At 37.9% G+C, this 15000-nt stretch overlaps 1 protein-coding gene across 31 annotated transcripts in view; it reads right to left on the bottom strand.

The window, feature by feature from the left end:
- Positions 1-15000, bottom strand: part of LOC136852221 (trichohyalin-like) — a 392138-nt gene that overhangs the window by 276608 nt on the left and 100530 nt on the right. Inside the window, exon 1 of one of the 31 annotated variants that reach the window (XM_067126701.1) lies at positions 4759-5638. The exons of 29 other annotated variants lie outside the window; for them this stretch is intronic. The gene's annotated coding sequence lies outside the window, so the exon portion shown is untranslated. Of the gene's footprint in view, positions 1-4758; positions 5639-15000 lie in introns of those variants that run through there. One more of the 31 variants, XM_067126708.1, reaches the window with a different exon arrangement.

Raw genomic sequence — 15000 nt, 5'->3', positions numbered from 1 at the left:
CATCTATGGACACAGGTCTGGGACACCTTCCTGAATTTATGAGGTCATATGCGGAGCAATGCTGGGTGTTGGTACCTCTTTTGTTGCAGATTGAATGGATGCTTATGCACAGCATTGGCTTGTGTGTCATTGTCTGGGGCCTGGTTGTTGTCTTCTCCGGCTTTGCAAATGATGACAGTGGTGTGTTATGAGACCTTTAAGGCATCCACCAACTTGTCAGCCTTCTTCAATAGTTCTGCCATGGGTACTCCTTCAGCTTTTGGGAAGGCAGCTTGGATGTTTGTCAGAAAGCACCATAAGAGTAGTTCCCTAGCCACATCGACCTTCTTCAGCATCCAATCTGTGTTAAGATCTGGCACAGTCAAGAGGACTTGATTTCATCCCCGAATACCCTCAATACCCTCACTGTCGTGTCTCCCACTGATATGTTCAGCACTGCAAGGGCCCATTGTGCAGAGACAGGTGGTGTTAGGGAGAACTCTGCTATAAAAAATTTGAGTAGTTCCTTGTACACAATCCACTAACTTTGCACATCCAGCCAGTGTGTGATGCAGGGGAAAGAGGGCATCCGGGATAGCATCAAGAACATAATCCCCCTCCACGGTAGAACTTGTGACTTTTCAGGGATGAATTATGCTTCTGCTCACCAGAACCAGGAAAATGATTCAGTTTATTAGAAGGAAGATAGGCCGAAGTTTATGTTAATTGTGTTTACTATTTCGACAGTGGAATCCTGTAGTATTTGTTTCCTAGCAAGATCATTTCAGTCGCAGTAGGCATAGCCATAGTTAGTCCATTAGTCATGAGGGAGGTTTGCAAGATTTTTGCTTGGGACTACCATGCTTTTTATGATCTCTGAAGTTCTCTCAAGAGAGTGAGCCAGGGCTATTTAGTCTGTTTGTGGCTTTGCTTATCAAAGATGATCTTAGGCTGCTAATTGCCAAGGTTGATACAAAAACCATGCACATAATTAGGCCAAAATGGCCCTCTAAGTGGTAGGGCATGGTCGTTTTTATTCCGTTGGCCACCAATGGGTTATGTAAGAACCATACTTGTCTACCAGGTCACTGCAAGGTCACTAGTGTAGGTAAAAACACACATGTCCTATAGCCAACTGGGTTATTCTAAGGATCAGGCCCTCTTTTGGCATGCCATGTAGGCAGGTAGTTGCAGGTAGGCCGGTCGGGTGTACGACTGAGACCTTCCGGTGTTTCCCATGACGCTAAGTACATAACCGGAAGCTGCTCCATTATTAGCTGCCATACCTGGCAATTAAACCTGGGTTAGGCAGTGAAGCTTACGATGGGAATCATCAAAGTTTTTATTAAGTCATCAAGTTTCCCATGTTTCAACCATTAATGGACAAGTTTATTCTAATTTATCCAGATATAACTGATTTTTACTCAATGAAGCTTTACGATAGCTATACGTGATGCTGATGAAACTACTGTACAATAAATATTATAAATATTCTGTAAGGCAATAGCATCTCTTTTGCTGTGTACTATGTCTATCAGGATGTAAACAGAACTCACGTGATGCTCAAGGCATAGCTGCTCCAAGTCTGTAAGCACAGCGCATTGAGACAAAAAGGGTTAATGGAAGGATAATTATTAAAAAATAAGCCAGTGCTAGAATTTATTCTATTTACATTAATAGTGATAATTAGAGCCGCCACAGAAGTAATATCAAAGATAGAGAAAAAACTGTTTACATTAGACAGAGCAATTCTTACATTTTTTCTCTTCAATAGAAATCATCCCAAATTTAAATTCAAGGCTTTTTGCCAGACCGGAATGCGGGACATTCTCCACTTCTCAGTGATCACCTAAAATCATAAACAAGAGTTTGTTTTCCGATATTTCAGTGTACAAGACATAATTGTTCTCTGTATATACACATGCGTGTAGTTGTTTTATATATACTGTGTATATATATGCACATGTATATGTATATATATATACATATATATACATACATTATACATATATTATATATATATGTATATAGGTTAACATGAATACTCATTATATATATATATATATATATATATATATATATATATATATATATATATATATATATATATATATACATACATACATACATATATACACAGGTTAACATGAATACTCATACAGTCAAAAGGATATGTGCCCATGTAAGTGTATCGCCTACTGTAATCTCCTGCAAGGTCCCTCATCCATTATAGACAGCGTAGCATGAGATCAAATAAGAAAAAATAAGTTCGGTGCAGAGAGAGAGAGAGAGAGAGAGAGAGAGAGAGAGGCGGGAACGGGGTTGGAGGAGGGGGGAGGGTGGACGGGTGTCCGGGGAGTAGTTGGAGATTTGCAGGTGTCTAAGAGTAGAATACCTTGGCGCTGTTCTTAAGGTAACCCGACATTTTGGCACACAGCCAGGATACAAAATAATTCGTCTGCATTTCCCTTTCGTTTCAGCTGAACTTGGGAAATCCACAGCGATCTAGACATTACATATGAATGTAAGCGGTGGGCATTGCCGTGGGAAGTGATAGTAGTTCTTCGTTGGGTAGGTCGGTACCGTTCTTGGCTAGCACTCCGCAGGGCCCGCGTTCGAATCTTCGGCCGGCCAATGGAGAATTAGAGGAATTTATTTCTGGTGATAGAAATTCATTTCTCGGTAATGTGGTTCGGTTTCCACAATAAGCTGTAGGTCACGTTGCTAGGTAACCAACCAATTGGTTCTTAGCCACGTAAAATAAATCTAATCCTTCGGGCCAGCCCTCTCTAGGAGAGCTGTTAATCAGCTCAGTGGTCTGGTTAAACTAAGGTATACTTATGGGAAGTGATAACATCTTAATAAGGGTGCTGGTGACTGAAACGGCCGAAAGAATATGTAAATGTCATCTAGATAAAGACAAAATTCCAAAGTACACACGAACATATCCTTATAAGTGTCAGAATATAAATTTCGCAACGTTCATGTACAATTTTGCGATTCTAAGTTGTGGGAGTATTTTTAGATATGTTTGAATTTAGGAGTAAGAGAGCATTTTCGTTGATTGTTTCAAAATCAGTGAACCCTTTTTCAAATCAATTTTGCTTGCTTTGATAACGATACACCAGTTCATATGAAGTTTTTCATTGAATTGTGGCAAGCATCGAGATCAAGCGTGACTGCTGCCAGAGCAAGTCGCTGCGACTGACTGAGTCAGTGGAGAATGAGATTTACCTTAACATCAAATAAAAAGACTGGAGCAATTCACGTAGCAAAATAATCCGGAGTTGTTTTTAAAAGACCAGCTCAGATTATTGTATTTTTCAATCTTTTTGGATTTAATGAAGGAATATCATGAAATTCTGAAACCGATGTCTTCTAGGTCGGAGTTTTAACAAATATTGAAAGAAATGTTGGTTCAAATCTTTTAAGAATGATTGTCCAGAAGTTCTCGATGATATATCTTGTCAGATCAGAAATACCAATCCAGCATGCAGTATCGTCATTAAATCCTGGGAGAAATTTGTACAATACAGTGGAATCAGTAAATATCTTTAATCAGTTAAAATCACCTGACAGTAACGGGGAAAACACGATAATAAAATGATTACGAGTAAAAGATGAAAAACTAAGGATACCGTATCATAAGGAAATAAAAGTCACAGCAAAGTCACTTCTAGGAAGATTGACGGGACTGTCGGACACCGCTAAGTTCGTTGCCGGGACTTTGAAAATAGAAACGATAATGACAAATGCACACGGCCATCCCACAGAACTTCAGAGCAGAGTCAGTGGCGAAACTCACGCCCCTATTCATGTTATTCATTTGTATTTAAAAAAAAAGTGAATATTAAGTTTCTCATGCAAATGAAAGAAAGGGAAACACCGGACCGTAATTACGAGTGACATTTTAGCTTCTCCTCTGGCAAACTAATAGCAAAGGCATATGAAGGGATTTACAGAGAATAAGATTACATTGGTTAACGGAAAGGCATTTGCTTATGCTAATGTTATCATGCATGTACAAAGATTTACAAGAAATAAGATTGTCTTTAAACATGGTCAGGTATCTACAAGGGAAAAGAGATTTACAAATGAGAAGCTTGTGATTACGAAAGTCAAGCTGACACTAACGAATGGATTGGGGTTTCAAAGGGCATGACTATATTTAGTCATCGTCATGGGTTACAAAGATCGGTATTATGACTGGTTACACTGGCGTCCTTAACTCCCACTTCCGCTGTTCTCGTTGGACTGAACTTGTTTTGGGAACACAAGCGCGTCTTGATCTTTTAACCTTTGTTGATCCTTCGCTTGTTTTGTTTGCATACAGTTTTAATCGTTAATCTATAATTTATGAGTCACCCTAGGCACGCTTTATTAGCCTCAGTGAACGGGTCTTGAGGCTGAGTAACGTAGGCCACCAACCCAAAATGATTTATAGCGATATTTCTTAAAATATTCTATTTACTGTTATTCCCGAAATTAGCACAAACTGCCTACTTATTAACTAACTAGGCAATATCATTGGCATTAGTGATAGCCTTTGTAAAAGTAAACGGAAGAAAGATATTATTATTATTATTGTTATTATTATTATTATTATTATTGTTATTATTATTATTATAAGTCTTACAGTACGTAACAGATATTGGGTTGATTAATATAATACAAAAAGTTGGCACTGATAGCAATGCAAATGAAACAAAAATAATACTATTATTAAGACTCGCAGAACAATGTTTAAAGATTTACGGTCTCGTAATGCAGCTAGCTTACCTCAAACGCGAATGCATGGAATCAAGCAATTTTTCTATTTCCTAGCAGACAGGTAATATAATCTCCGCGATCTGTAACGAAACACCAAGGTAATCCAAAATATTTACCCGATGTTGTAGGTAATTATTTATTTCACTATTCCTTTCTGCTCTCTACACTTCCAGTTAATCTGAAGGCACGTGAAGTCATTGAGTTGTTTGCATCTGCCTTCCTCTTATCATCTCGAACTGAAGTACCTTTCTTGCTCTGACCACTCGCGCGAAGTATACTTGTATTTTCAAATATTTTTTGTACAGTGACACTAATTTTAAGTTGGTCTGGAAGCAAACACTTGTTTCTGGCGGCAACGTTTCAGTTTCTCCGGAAATACCATTTTTGTTTAAAATTCCATCTCATCACTGTCAGGCACAGAATCTTCCCAGTTACTGGTCTTGATGATTAAGAAGAGGGAATTAGGGGCACTGAGCATTCCTGCCGACAGGTGAAAGAATAGTAGGGTTGTTTTGAGAGAGAGAGAGAGAGAGAGAGAGAGAGAGAGAGAGAGAGAGAGGAATCTGATACTATTTTCAAAAGCGGAAACTTAATATTAAATTACTAAGAAAATCAAGGTAATCACGCGTTGGCCTGGGCCTATGCCCAAGCACTGCCGAGGAGTCTAAACTGAACATCCAACACGCTTGCACGATTACTGATGTCACGGGTAAAAAAAGATTAGATCGAATAAATCCTCAAGCTTTTACACAGAAATAGTCACAGCGCCGAGGTGAGAAGTGAACAACGGAACGAACTACAGGCACCAGCAAGGGAGAGAGTGGGCACGACTGGGAAGTAGCTGGCACCATCGAAGCACCTCGGTAACTACAGACCTGCGGAGGTCTGCATACCACAGATGTTTGCTAGCCGTCATTCTCTCTCTCTCTCTCTCTCTCTCTCTCTCTCTACATCTGACGTCTGACGCGCGCACAAATAAAACTTAGCATCCTTCAAAAGCAGGCATCATGCTTACCCCATACAAACGGGGGAAAAAGCACGTTAAAAGAAGATGATCTGCCTTCAGAAAGTAGAATTGCGCCAGGGACGTTGGATATCAGATAAGACGGGATATAAAGAACAAGCAAACGCAAAAGGTACCTGTAGAAAAACTTCATGGGCGAGGTGAAGAACGCATAGCAGAACTAAGTATTCAAGTCTAGAGAGTGAAGTTAAAGAAGTGCCAGATGAGAAAAGGGAGAATATCTGGAAAAACAGGTGGACGACGCTGGCAAAATCTTGTTTTCAGGGAGTGGCCTGGATGTTGAGATAGCCCACAGAATTATCACTGAAATATCCATTGGTAAAAAAAGGGGCGGGGGCGGGTGAGGGGGGAATACCTGTCAAGAGGACTGGTCGACAAGAAAGTCAGAAGAAGAAGAAGAAGAAAGAGAACGTCTGGCAGAATATTTTGGTGAAGTCGTGAATAAGAGACCAAGATGGAAAATTTGATTGATGTATCACAAGCTGAAAAAATGCAAATGGACTAATGAATAAATTCACCGTTTTTGAAGAGGAATCAGTAAAGAGCATATTTTACCGGTTTCCTCCCTTCCAGTGAAACTCATTGGTAACCATCTCCCAAGAAACTTGGAAGATGGAATTACCGCAGAGATGATTTTTGCTGAAAATTAAATGGCATCGTGTATACTAATTAGGCTGTTTTTTAGAATATGGAGTAAGAAAACAAAGTCTGATAATTGGAAAATCATAGTTAAGGTACCAAAGAAACGTGATCTAAATGTGATGACTACAAAGCGTTGCGCTTACATTGGCTCAAGTGAAAATATCCAGTATGCTTATTTTCAACAGGTTAGAGAAAGAAGTCGATATAATGATTAAATCTGGAAAAGGTGTTTTAGAGGAGACAGGAGTTGCCTAGATCTAAGACAATCCGCAGCAGTGCATCGATTTATAAAACCCCTAACGGTGGCTTTTGTTGAAAACGAGAAAGCAGTTCACAATTGCTACAGACCATTTTATGGAAGGTCTTACGCCACTATGGTACAGCCGTTTAATAAGTTAAGCTACATTAAATTAACAATGGACGGATTAGATGCATAGTCAAAGTTGATGGTGCCTTGTCATGTGCTTTTGCAATGAATAGTGGGGTGCTACAGGGTAATGTTATGGCATCCTTCTCTTGGATTTTATAATAAAACAAAACGTGGCTGGAGATGGAAAAGGAGTTTAGACTGGAGCAACAGTGCAAACTTGACAGACTTAGCATATGTATGTAGATGATGCTGTTTTAATCAGCAGAACACCACAAGATTTACAAAACTTAGCAGAATCATCATACGGTCTCTAAAGAGGAGGGTTCCATGATAAATCTAGGAAAAATAGAACTAATGAGGACATAGTATGCACAAGGGTATGAAATTATACTAGACAAAGACAGGAATAATGAAGTGGAATCTTACAAATATTGTTGAACAGCAGTACAATACAGGTTCTATTGAGCTGGAATTTAGTGAAAGATTAAAAGGGCAAAAAAACAATGGCCAGTCTGAATAGGACTTGGGCAATCAAATAGACTGGAACTAAGAAAATTTGATTATCAGTAAGTCTAACATGATCTGTGTTGCTACACGAGCCTGAATCAGGACAATGAAACCATGTACAAAGATTTTGCTGATGTGAACATGAAGCAATAAGTTCTTCCTTTGAACCAAGTTTGATGGAAATCCATTCATTGTTGCAGGTCGAGTTGCTATAGCAAAGCAAGATTGGCAGACACAGTGTTAGAGACACACAAGTTCTTCCCTCATGTATCCATATGCTCGATGATCTACCTTTATTCCAAGTTTGACTGGACTCCCTTTATCACCAGGCGTAGTGATGAACAGATAAGTGTGATAAGGACACTGGAGGACAACAGACGGATAATCTCCCTTCAGGGACATTTAACTGTAATCCCTTCATCCAAATAGAAGTTGTTTTGGCAAGGTAAATATGACGGACAGACAGAAGAACAGCCTCACTTTATGCACATGTGGAGTTCCTCATTGGATGGGTCGATACCGTACTCGGCTAGCACTCTGCTAGGCCCGCGTTCGATTCTCCGGCCGGCCAATGAAGAATTAGAGGAATTTATTTCTGGTGATAGAAATTCATTTTCGGTATAATGTGGTTCGGATTCCCTAAAACAATAAGCTGTAGGTCCCATTGCTAGTTAACCAGTTGGTTCTTAGCCACGTAAAATATTGAAAGTCTAATTCTTCGGACCAGCCCTAGGAGAGCTGTTAACCAGCTCAGTGGTCTGGTTAAATTAAGGTATACTTAACTTACGCACATCTGGACTTGGTGATCTACCTTTGTACCAAGTTTGACTGGAATCCCTTCATCCAAATAAGAGTTATGATGACTATGTAAGGGTGACTGATGCGAAGATATACAGACAGGTGGACAATCTCCCTCCACGCATATCTATACAAAATGGCCTACCCTTTTACGAAGCTTGACAGGAGTTCCTTCATCACATAGGAGCTGTTGCCACGACAACGTGTGTGATACACCAATGAGTGGACAGTCTCCTCTCGTGCACATCTATGCATTATGTTCTACCGTAGCACCAAGTTTGATATAATTCCCTCAACTGTGAAGAAAGAGAAGTTGCAATGAAAAGGAAGGCAAGGCAGACGACAGATGTACGGCAGGAGATGGTCACACAGACAAGGTCAGTTAGGTAGACGGACTTACAGCAGACAAAGACAAACGGAGGAAAACTGCAGCACTGAGTTTTTCAGACCGAGAATAAGTCATACGTGCATATGTGTGCGGAAACAGGAGCTGAGGTGTGTCAAGACACATTGGTCTCACACCTGGTGTGACTACAAAACACAGTATATATATATATATATATATATATATATATATATATATATATATATATATATATATATATATATATATATATCATACATAATAAAGATTTTGTACTGCGACACTTAATGACGACGTATTCAACTTAAGGTTGGTCGGCTCGTGGGAGTAGTCTGTCAGGGTGTTTTTTGTCCGGTAAACTGAAAACACTGTATTATTCTTTCCACGTGAGACGGCCTTCGGCTCTCGACGAATCTGACATATAAACTAGACTACAGAGCAGACTTTATGCAATCATGGTCAGCTCGGACAGCCTGGAAATATCTTGAAAAGACAGATAACCTAAAACGTCAAAGAAAACCATAATTAACACGCTCGTATACGTAAACAAACATGGTAAAAATTCTGTAAAATCTTACTAAACAATTATTTCTCCGAAACTAAGTAGCAAAATCAAATTAACATCATTGGCTAACACTCCAAAATATTCAGGAACGAAAGATTTCCAATATCGATTCTGCAACAGGAAAATGGGCCTGAGAGAACTTCACAAGAGAAAATAAGGCATCTCATAAATTATATTTTGATAAGGTGTAATGCAAGAAATACGGCAAAATTTGATATGTATTGCATTTTAAAAAAGTTTTACAACCTCTAATGAGACCAACAAGATTCATACAGATATCAAAAAAGGCCTTCTCTACGCTTGGCTCGTGCAGCAGAGGGAATGGAAACGCCAGGTACGCAACATTACATCACAAACTTCAGCAGATTATAGATGAAAATAAACTGAAAAATTAATGCTATTCACTAACCAACGATGCACAGCCGCTAAAGTTGACAGAAGTTGTCTACGGTGCTTTCTGGTGACAGTGCAGTGTTCTGTGATTTGTAGATAGAAACTTATTTCTTTAGGCTTAAAAACACTCCAGATGTTACGAAGTTCCTGGTAGCTCTAACAGATCTGGAATGGAATAATGCCTGTTGTAGACAGTAGAATATTAAGCTGACATCCAGCAATATGAACACTAACGATAAAGACTCAGTTGATCTTTACCGAATAGTATAATTCCAGACGGTGGTACCCACCAGAAAGATCCAGGGAGCCTGCGGACATCCAAAGAGTGAAGCAGTATTTCAAAGTGAGTGAACAGAAAATGAAGAAACATCATAAAATTACCATCATGCCTGTAGTCACAATTTGCCATGTTAGAAACATTTAATCATCTGTTAGCATCAATTTTTTTTCCTCTTAGTATTGTAAAAAAAAGGAGGCCTGGAGTCTACAACAGGCACTCATCTGTTCCAGATATATGCTGATGTTCCCAGCAACTTTGTAATGTTAGGAGTGAGCAAATAACTGCATACGTGTAATATCTGCATGATACTGCATTATTTTTCAGCCCCAAACAATATGTCACTATCATCGACTAAAAGATGTATAAGTCACAGAACACTGCTCTGCAGAACACCAGGCAGATCCATCAACAAGTCCAACAGGTCTCTCACTTTGAAATCTGTAATGAAGATTGTGGATACAGCCTTCAAGATGTCAGTTAACAAAAATTATATACAATTAGTTTTAATTGTTGTAGTATGCTTTAATGGTGTATTTTGCATAAATGTCATTTCTGCATAATGGTGAAGGAATGTGATAATTTTTTAGATTTTACCCCATATTGACTTTCGTCAATAAATGATTAATTAATTAGTTATTACCAGAACCTTATAGCTCACAACCGTTTGTGGGTAATTGTTGGCATATGCTGTTGGTAGGACTTAAAAACCACAGCCGCTCTAGACAGTTTCTTTGTTGAAAGTTGTTACACCAAATTCAAATTGGATTGAGCAGTAATTGAAAATAATAAGCGTAAAAGTTGTTTGTTCCTTGTTAGGAACATTACTATAACAATTTTTACCATACAACCATAAACAGATAAAAGGAAAACAAAACTGTACCCAAAATCGTATCAATGAAAGGAATGTCTAGAAGGGGGAAGTTTGTTCATGCTGCTGATTATGAAAATTTTAAGTTATTAATCTTTTCAAAGCCAACTTTTCTTCAGTTAACAAAGGCCTCCCTCAATGCGGTCTCAGTAAGATCAGATTTTGTCATTTATTTTGCACATCTTTGTAAGTACCCACAGTGCAAATTATGTAACGTGCAAATATCAGAGATTTGTTCTCACCTGACATAATCTGCATATACACTCGGAAACTACAATCTCCGATCCACCTAGGTCGTGCTCCGAGTTTATGAGCGCGGCCTTTCTGCACAGATTCTACCTTTCCCTCCCCCTCCCCCCTTTCCTAACTACAACCTGGCAGTTTCGGCATTATTTCTTCATTTCGATATTATACAGGTTGTAGAATTCAACACAGCGTAGTCTTATATAATCATACCATGACTGCTTTGCATTATATGCAACAAAATCATAAAAAAAGACACCCAAAGCAAAATCCGGAAGAGTTCAAAAGGTGTTCGAGTGTGTTTCAATCCGTGATAGTTGGCGTTGCCCGCCGTCCAGAAAGGCCCCGCTCATAAACTCGGAGCACGACCTAGGTGGGTCGGAGATTGTGGTTTCTGAGTGTACATGGTGAGAGGAGCAAACACAAGTTAGTTGGCTTGTTACGTGTGTATTTATGTATGGATACGTGTGTATTTTTATGTTATCCATACAATGGTCATTTTAGAACGTGTTGTCTTTTACCTCAAGACCTTTGGGCTTCATTGATAATTTTTTTTTCAAGTTACGCAAAATGTCTCTAATGCAAAAAACTGCTGCTGGTTAGATTTCAGATAATGTTATCCAACAGCATTGCACAGAAACGAAAGAAATTTAGACGTTCCTTTAAATATTTAAAAAATCTGGAAGTCATTTACCAAAATAATTGTTTTGTTATTCCAACACAGCGTTGTATATATATATATATATATATATGTGTGTGTGTGTTTACCTCAAGATGTTATCTATGGATATATCTTATATGTATTGTATAATATATAATATAATTAATTTTTTTCTCTAACTTTATTGTGCTGACGTTTCAAGACCATGTCCCCTATAAATTAAAAGACAACAGAATTAAAAAAGACTCAGATTTTAAAACGAGAAAAAAAATTTTTTTACATAAAAGTATAAAAATGTCAGTTCTAATGCAAAAAATTACTGCTGCTGGTTAGATTTTGAACTAGTTAATAAAAAGAGATTCCAGTATTGCATTGTCATTCGAGCTTTGAATTTTGAAATCCTGTAATTGATATTATATTTGCATTTTAGTCTCTTATGCATGAAAATTCGGGTTTGATAATTAGCCTCGATAGAGTGTTCACCTTCAACAACCTACGAGTATAAGTCTTCCCCAGGTCATCATCTGGGGCAATTAGAGTTTAAAATTTAAAATAGACTTGATCGTCATTGGATTATTTGGTACTAGTTTCAATTCGACAGCTGGTAAACATTTTTATTATCTGTCGTAAATCTTGGTAAAAATGTTTTATCGTAGATAAGCGGGACACTTGCATAGAAAGGTAGTTTAGGTACTGTTGGTATTATTTTGTTGAAAAATTATTTAAAATTTGCGCAAATGGAGGAAACAGTTATTAATAAAATTTACTCAGTAGATAAAGAGTTTAACTTTAAAATTCTGATACCAAAATCGGAGCTTGAAACCATTATATCTAAGAAGGCAATTTATTGTAAACTTTATGTTTGGATGCATTTGGTTGGCATACCAAATGCATCCAAACATAAAGTTTACAGTCGAATTAGATAATTTCAAGACACGATGATCATTTTAATACCACGATTTTTAGGAAAAACTTTTACCGGTCTGGGTTCTAATTTTTTACAGCCATTGTTTCTTTAATTTTAAGTTAAACTCTTTATCTACCCTCTTCCACAGGGCCTTCAGTTTAACATCTGATTGGAATATGAGGAAATTCTATATCTCCACCAATATTTTATTAATAATATCTGAGTTATTTTACAAACATTTGTGCAAATTTTTAAATAATATTCAGAATATATATATAAATATATGCAAGTGTCCCGCTTATACGATAAACATTTTTATTTCAAGATTTACGACAGATAATATATTTACCAGCTGTATGAAATAGTACCAAATAATCCAATGACGATCAAGTCTATGTTTAAATATAAAGTGACCTCGGAGTCATATACAATTGTTTAATTGCCCCAGTGACCTGGGAAGTACGTGGGCTCCACTGTAGGTTGTTGAAGGTGAGATTTAGACTCGTGAATGTTACTGAACGGGTGTGTATGCATAAGAGGGGAAAAAATGCATGCATATAATATCAATTACAAGGATTTCAAAATAATATAAATCCTGAATGACACCAACTGTCAATATAGAATCTCTTTTTATTAAACAACTAGTTCCCCAATTAAATATCAATCCACGTCAACACCTCTATACCTCTCGTGAGTTTCCGTTGAAACCAAAACGGACCCTGAATGTCATCAGCTTTGCCTTCAGCACTATATTCATTGTTCCTTTTCTGTTATGTTTCAAAAAAAAAAACGTTTTAAAATCTGAGTCTATTTTTAACACTGTTGTCTTTTAATTTATACATGGTCTTGAAACGTCAGCACATAAAGTACATTGAAAGGAACAAGGAATTCTCCTTCCCCTGTGAGGGGGATATATAGGGCGATATATACAGTATATATATATATAGGTACACACACACACAAACAAAGTATGAGGGGGAACAGCTACAGTGAAGGTACAAACGAAGAACAGCTGTAAAATCTTTTCTGAATGAAAACACGTCCCCGTTGTACCCTGATCTTGTGCAGTTTTAGTGCGGACTCAGAGTCTCCTTTCTTCAAGTAAATTAAATTTCTTGGAGCTTAGGCGCCAAGGATTCAAAGGCTATATAAAGCAGACTAGAGTGCATGATTTCAGTATAATGATAATAATCGCTATCTTGAACACTTTGTGCGACGAGGTGTTAACAAACAAATATAAAATTCGAAGAGCCGACTAAATTTATATCTTATGGCACACGAAAACACGCCGAGTACCTCCAAAGAAATTCGTTTTCCCGGATATCATTTGAGTAGTATCTTAAACAAAAAGTGCAGACGTCTATTAAATTGGCTGCTGTTGAAATGTTTGTGACCAAGAACTGCTTTGGAAAATCCAAGGTCTGGATTTTGTAGATAAGATTTAGATGTAATTTTTCTGTTCTGGTTCTAAAAGAACAAGCTCTGTTTGACATACAGATTGAATACCCTTATTAGTTGGTAAATATCTCGTATTGCGCAGATTAATACATTTACTAGGTATAGAATCATTGTGTCTCTTCCCAGGGTGAAGCAGTGAGAGTAAAAATGACTTTCATTTTTTTATTTGTGTTGTTGTATGAGGCGGGATACAAGTCGCACGAAAACAGGGTCTCGTGAATCACAGGCTTCACAAACTGATGCGCTTCGTAATCTGAATCAGTTGAAAACTTCAGGTCCATCTTATTAAGGGTCATGATATCAAAATGTTAACAACGTCTTTTAACTCCTTGAAATATCTTTTAGCGTACAATGAAAATTACAAAATCTGCGTAATGATGGATAACCCATATTTCTGGTGGTAGAAAACAGCTCTTTAAGCTGACTGGGTTCAACACTACATCTGAACTGGTAAGAGGAGTCCGGGAAAAGAGGACTCGCTCTGTCTCTTTTGTTATCTGGTAAAAATACTTTTAAGGACACCCGGGGTACTCGACAAGTTTCTCGTCAAATGATGACAACTAAACTCAGCTTTAGTTGACCAAAGGAAATTTGGAAACAGCGCCGAGAGCACTCTCAGAACATGTGTGATGACCTTGGAGAAATGTGATACCTTGTAACGTGCTATAACGGAGTCTTATTTAGCGACCATAAATATGATTCAACAACCACCATAAGTCGATCTCCGCACACAGATATCATTGTACCATTCACAAAATACACCTGTAGAAGCGGCAAAACAGTTTTATTTGACCCAGGAACTGGAAACAAGAGTCGACCCTTAAATGTTCCTCATGAGACAGTGTATGGTAAAGGGAAAGAAATATGTCCCATATTACCGGCCCTGTCCTCTTTCGTAGAAGAGGAAAATTGGCTACGCTGAAGCTTATAGAACACATTATGCTTTTTCAGTCTAACCTGGCAACACTAGACCAAGAAGACAATTGCACTGACGAATTAGCAACTGAGTTAGAAACTTTTGCTTGCTTTAGGCGTCGTAAACGAACATACAGTATATGCAGGTGAATAATCTAAGATTCGATTGATTCAGAAAGAAGAATCAGTGGCATATAAAGGCAGAAATGAAATGACTACCGCCTTCCAGAGTATCTCCTGAAAGGCAAATCCGAAG

Source organism: Macrobrachium rosenbergii, chromosome 3 (assembly GCF_040412425.1).
Source record: "Macrobrachium rosenbergii isolate ZJJX-2024 chromosome 3, ASM4041242v1, whole genome shotgun sequence".
NCBI lineage: Eukaryota > Metazoa > Arthropoda > Malacostraca > Decapoda > Palaemonidae > Macrobrachium > Macrobrachium rosenbergii.
Note: the sequence above shows the minus strand (reverse complement) of the source record. Positions and strands in the feature narration are given on the sequence as shown.